The following is a 6,875-nucleotide window of genomic DNA, read 5'->3' on the forward strand; positions in this document are numbered from 1 at the left end:
AATCCAAATGCCTACCAATAATAGACTGGAGAAAGAAAATGTGGCACACAGACATTACAGAATACCACGCAGTCAAAAAAGTTAATGAAATCATGTCCTTTCCAGCTTTTTCACATGCAGTATGATGTTGGCTGTGGGTTTGTCATACATGGCTTATTATTTCTTTAATACCAAGTATATTGAGAGTTTTTACCATGAATAAGTGTTGAATTCTATTAAAAGTCTTTCCTGCATCTATCGAGATAATCACATTTTTCTTTAACATCGTTATGTGATAAATTACATTTATTGATTTGCATATATTAAATCAGTCTTGCCTCCCAGGGATAAAGCCTACTTAATTGTTTTGAATACATTTTTTTTTTTTTTGATGTTCTGCTGGATTCGATTTGCCAGTATTTTACTGAGGATTTTTGCATTGGTTATTTAAATTTTTGTGGGGTCCGTTTCTAATTGTGTTTATTTGGATGTTCTCTCTTTTCTTCTTTATTATTCTAGCTAGTGATCTGTTTTACTAATTTTAAAAAAAGCAACTTCTGGATTCATTTATATTTTAAGTGATTTTTTGTGTCTCAATCTCTTTCAGTTCAACTCTGATTTTGATTATTTCTTGTCTTCTGCTAGGTTTGGGATTGGGTTCTTCTTGGTTCCCTAGTTTTATTAGTTTTGATGTTAGGTTGTTAAATTGAGATCTTTGTAACTTTTTGATGTGAGCATTTAGTGCTATGAATTTCCCTTTTAATATACCGCCTTTGCTGTGTCACAGAGATTCTGGTATGTTGTATCTTTGTTCTCATTAGTTTCGAAGAATGTCTTGATCTCTGTCTCAATCTCATTATTCACCCAACAGTCATTCTGGAGTAAGTTGTTTAATTTCTATGTAATTGTATGGTTTTGTGTGATTTTCTTAGTATTGATCTCTTATTTTGTTGCACTTTGGTCCAAGAGAGTGGTTGGTATATGTTATTTTGCATTTGCTAAGGATTGTTTTATGTCCGACTTTGTGGTGAATTTTAGAGTATGTGCCATGTAATGATGAGAAGAATGTGTATTCTGCTGTTTTTTGTTAAGAGCTCTGTAGAGGTCTATCAGGTCCATTTGGTCTAGTGTTAAGTTCAGGTTCTGAATATCTTCGTTACTTTTCAGCCTTGAGGACCTGTCTAATACTGTTAGTGGGGTGTTGAAGTCATTCATTATTATTATGTGGAAGTCTGAGCCTCTTTTAAGGTCTCTAGGAATGGGCTTTATGAATCATGGTGCTCCTATGTTGGATTCATAAATACTTAGGATAGTTAGGTCTTTTTGTTTAATTGAACCGTTTACCATTATGTAATTTTCTTTTTTAAATTTGTCTGTTTAAAGTTTATTTTGTCTGAAATTAGGATGGCAATCCCTGCTTTTTTCTGTTTTCCATTGGCTTGGTAGATTTTCCTCCACCCTTTTATTTTGAGCCTATTGGTGTCATTGCAAGTGAGATAGGTCTCTGTATGAAAGAATACCATTGTGCCTTGGTTCTTTATCCAGCTTGTTGTGTTTTTAATTGGGGCATTTAGCTCATTTAAAGTCAATGTTAGTATTGACATGTGGGGATTTTATCCTGTTGTCATGATGTTAGCTGGTTATTTTGCAGACTTGTTTCTGTGGTTGTTTTACAGCGTCATTCGTCTGTGTACTTAAGTATCTTTTTGTTGTGGCTTGTAATGGTCTTTCCTTTCCATATTTAGTGCTTCCTTCAGAAGCGTTTGCAATGCACGTCTGGTGGAAACAGATTCCTTCATCATTTGTGTGAAAAGGATCTCATTTTTTTGCTTATGAAGATTAGTTGGGCCAAATATGAAATTCTTGGTTGGAATTTCCGTTCTTTAAGAATGTTGAATATTGGCCCACAATCTCTTCTGTCTTATAGGGTTTCTGCTGAAAGGTCTGCTGTTAGTCTGATGGGCTTTCCTTTGTAAATGGCCTTCCCTTTCTTTCTAGCTTCCTTTAATATTTTTTCCTTTATTTTGACTTGGGAAAATCTGATTATTATCTGTCTTGAGGATGACATTCTTGCAAAGTATCTCACTGATGTTCTCTGCATTTCTTGAAGTTAAATATTGGCCTCTCCAGCCAGGTTTGAGAACTACTTATGGGTGGTATACTGAAATATGTTTTCCAAGTTGTTTCCATTCTCCTCATTTATTTCAGGGACACCAATGTGTTGTAGATTTGTTCTTTACATAATCCCATATTTCTCAGAGGTTTTTTTTTAATTCAATTTTATTCTTGTTTTATATTTTTGTCTGTCTTATTTCAGAAAGCCAGTCTTGAAGCTCTGAGATTCTTTCTTCATCTTGATTTATTCTGCTGTTAATACTTGTGATTGTATTATGAAATTCTTGTAGTATATTTTTCAACTTTATGAGGTTGGTTACATTCTTTCCTATACTGGATATTTTGTCTGTCAGCTGCTGTATTGTTTTATTGTGCTTCTTAGCTTTCCTAGATTGAGTTTCAACATACTTCTGCATCTCAACTATCTTCCTTCTTATCCATATTCTGAATTTTATGTCTGCCATTTCAGCTGTCTCTACCTGGTTACAAACTTTTGCTGTAGAGCTGATTCAGTCATTTGAAGGGAAGAAGGCAGTCTGGCTTTTTGAGTTGTCAGAGTTCTTGTGCTCATACTTTCGTATCTTTATGGGCTGATGTTTCTTCAATCTTTGAAGCTGCAGTCCCTTTGATGGAATGTATTCTCTTACCAGGTCCACAAGGGGGCGTAGTTTTAAAGGCAAGAATTTCCCAGTGCCATGCCCCCTCCCATCATTCTCCATCTGGGAGATTTAACGGTTTATGTTTGAATTTCGCAGGCACGGGAAGAAACTAAGAGTCAGTCACTCCAGTGGAAGTTTAAAGGAGCTCCTTTCATTGGCCAGAGGAACTTGGGAAGGTGGGAATTTCTCCCAGGATAAATTCCCCCGCTCCTTCATCCACACGGGATTTCCAGCTCTCTGGGATCCCTTCGCACATAGTGGGATCTCTCTTTCCCCTCTTGGGTTTCCCCTCTGGAATCCCCTTCCACACTCTTCGTGGAAGCCTTTCTCTTCTTCTCCTTTCCTTCTCTTTTCTCTACCTAAATGAAATCACCTTTGTGCAACACTTCTTGGGTCTGATATTTACTTTTATGAGTGTACAGTTTACTGCAGTAGTCCCTTCTCTTACTCTTAAGAGAGCGGAGACCAAGAACCAACAGCATAGACTCGGGGGAGTCATGCCTCACTAACACCCCAAAAAACCCTGGTTACACCTTGGATTTTTTTTTTTATTCTATTTTATGACCTTGAGGGTTTGATTGTGTGTGTATGTTGGATTCCATCTCCTGGCTTCATTATCGGAAGATTTTAGGGAACAAACGCTAAGCTACCAGTAGCTGGATTTTGTGCTCTAATTTTGGGTGACTGGTATCAGGCCTCAACTTTGTTTTCTGAGTCCTCGAGGTTAGAAATCCATTATGCTGGGGATGGGGGTCAAAGTGTTTCCAGAACACTGGTCACCACACCCTGATGGGCGGTGATAACCGAAGTATTTTGTAAGGTGGGGGAGGCAGAATCTGTCCTTGTTCTCACGTGCCAGCAGCAACACGACAGGGTGCATGTTCATCAACTGCTGCTTGGCGTTAGGGGATGCCAACAAAGCAATGTGGGGTATGGCTGTGGACCTTGGGGAAACTGCAGAAGAGGAAGGGAGCAGGCAGGCTGCTGCATGTCCACAGTGACTGCTCTCCTGGAGCTCTGCTGGTCAGGTGCAGTCTGCCAGTACAAGAGCTATGATGAGGGTCTCCAGCCAATGGTTGCTGCTCTGCAAGCAGACACAACAAGGCTGGGACCCCAGGAGAAGCCAGCAGACTAAAAGGTGCTCAGGTCAGACTGGCCCTGTCTGATGAGCAAGAGCTCCCTTCAGAATTTAGGTCTGACAGTTCCCCCTGAGCTAAAATCTTCCATGGGAGCAAGTTGAGCCTAGGGGGATAGGCATCCCTGACCAAGCTCCACAACAGATACTCCTGCGCCAAATGCTCTGGGTTCCATACCAAGTGGAGTGCTGCCCCTACCACTTCACTAAGCAGCTCTGCCTGCCAACTCAAGTGTCCATGGTGATTGAGGGGTCTTTTCCTGCCAGGATTCCAGACACCCATGGTGAGAACAGGTTGCTCCTTGACAGTTCAACTCAACCATTCCCCTAGAGTAGTTGAGAGCCAGGAATGAATCTCAGTGTGCTGTACGGTAGCCCCGTGCAGGGTTCCCAATAATTTTTTTCTTTATAAATTACCCAATTTGAGGTATTCCGTTATAAGCAACAGCAAATGGACTAATTATAGCCCTCAAAGAAGAGGTAATTCTGCCTCCACATCACGTTCAGATTTGAGCGGCAATATCAATACATCTCTGGTTTTCCAGCCTGCTGCTCTGTCCTGCATATTTTGGACTTTCCAGCCCTATCATCATGTAAGCCAGGGACTTAAATCTCTCACTCTCTCGCTCTCTCTCCACCTCTTTACTTGCCGCTTGTTTTCCATTAGTCCAAACTATTTTTCTTCTTTTTACTTCCTTCTTTTTTTCCTTCTTTGGACTGAGGTGTTTTTTGTTTTGTTTTGTTTTTTAGTTTTTATTATTATTTCATTTTCTTTCCCTTATTGGCTATTTAATGTTGTTTTGGGGTTTAAAAATATACAACCTTAGTTTCTCACTTTGTAACTCTAAATGTTACTATATCACTTTACTTATGGTAAAGGAAATTCACAATAGAATACTTTCATTTCTCCTGTCCCATCCTTTATGCATATAAAAAAGATAAAAATAAAACTCTAGGACTCTAGCTGCAATTAACTAAATTGTGTTCCTGAAAATTTGTATGTTGAAATTCTCATCCCTAATGTGACTGTATTTGGAGACAGGGCTTTTAGGAGGTAATTAAGGTTAAATGAGGTCATAATGGTGGGGCCTCAATCCAATAGTATTGATGGCCTTATTAAGAAAAGAAAGATAACCCTCTCCTTCTTTTCCGCTCTCCCTTTCTTGCCCTTTTCCAACCTGGACCCACTTATGTGAGGACACACTGAGAAGGAAGAAATCTGCAAGACAGGAAGACAGGTTTCACAAGGAATGAATTAACCAGCACCTTGATCTTGGACTTTTCAACCTCCAGAACTTTGAGAAAATAACTTTACATTGTTTAAGCCACGCAGTCTGTGGTATTTTGTTATAACTGAGTAACAAGTAGACTGATTGATACGCTATGTCTCTAACACCTCATATTTTTCTTTTCATCTTGATTAAACTTCTAACACTAAATTATAGCCCTTGTTACATTTTATAGTAATTTTAACTCTTTGAAAGCATGTCTCTCTCACTAGTCTGAAAATTTCTTCATGAAATGGATTCGTCTTTTGCTCATTAGTATTGTTTTTCCACACAGGAAACATTGCTTTACCCTTCAAAGCTTTTCTATATGTGTTGCTTGGAAAACACACACACACACACACACACACACACACACACACACATGCATACACACACGCACACATGCACACATACATGTCTACAGCATATCTGGCAAGTATTTAACCAACCTATGTTTAAAAACCATGTGCTCTCCACAGTTAAATTTATAGGGCATTACTGTGTTCCAAACTTACTATTAGAAAATTCTTTTCTTTTCAAGGTGAAATATCTATCTAAGCAAGTTGAATTAATGCTCTGGGTGCTTTCTATGGCATGCTAGATGAGAAAATTCTGGAGTTTTCGTCTCATGATGGTTTTGAATATATCCTCATCTTTCCCACCTCCATTAGATTTTCCTGAGGCCTTTTTAGTGACTTCAACATTTAATCAATCAGATCTTGTTTTTAATGTCCCTGCCCCTTCAACATAGTGCCTTCTTTTGCATGTGCCCATGTGTGACTGGGTACTCTTTAAATGATGATACTTAATATATATATTATACTGGTCTGTTTTGATTAGTGTTTTGGATTCTCACTTTCTCCAAATCTGAATTTTTCACTATTCATTTGTGTGCCAAAGATATTATGAGACCAATGGACAGATCCATCCTCTGACCCATGTTTACTTAAAGAAAATCAGTCTTTAAAAAATGATACGAGCAGATTCTCCTCTCACCATTATGTGTATAATGTCCACTTCCCAATTTGTACAGAAATAGAGAAAATCTTTCCATATGACTTTTAGCTTAGGAAAATGACCATAGATATTCTCCTTAAGAGAAGAATCACATCCACAGACAGGTCTGACAGTCAGTTTCTTGCTGAGAATATTTTATTGAAGACTCAAATCCATGTTTGTACCAGACTATTGCTTGCCTCCTCAGCCATCCAAGAAAAACTGGTTATCTAAGTGGAATCTGCCAAAGGAGACTGGATATCCTTAAGCTTCATGGGAAATTCAGCAAACTCCATAATTTCTCAACCAAATTGCTCCACGGCTCATTCTACAAGAAAAGTTATTATTATTTTTTTAAATGGAGGACTTTGGCAATCTTAAATGAAAAGTTTCATATTTCTAGATTAAGCCAGCTAGATGAGTGCATGGCATTAAAAAATGAGTATTTAATTACTAAGCTTTAATACAGTAGAAAATAAACATTTCATGTTAGTAAAAGCCAGAATCAGAAGCCAAAGAATCTGTAAATTTTTCTCTTAGCTACCACTTAGTGATATTGATCAAATTTTTCATTTTCTTTACATCAATTTTTTCCTTATATATATTCTTCCTCCTCTTTTCCTCTCTTTCTTTCTTTCTTTTTTTTTTTTTTTTTTGCAAAAAATAACAATAATTTTTTTTTTTTTATTAACATTAAGCCTGTTAGGTACTAAGATTGTTTCT

The sequence above is a fragment of the Sapajus apella genome, unplaced genomic scaffold (genome assembly GCF_009761245.1).
Source record: "Sapajus apella isolate SASKATOON/1434 unplaced genomic scaffold, GSC_monkey_1.0 scaffold71, whole genome shotgun sequence".
NCBI classification, from domain to species: Eukaryota; Metazoa; Chordata; class Mammalia; order Primates; family Cebidae; genus Sapajus; species Sapajus apella.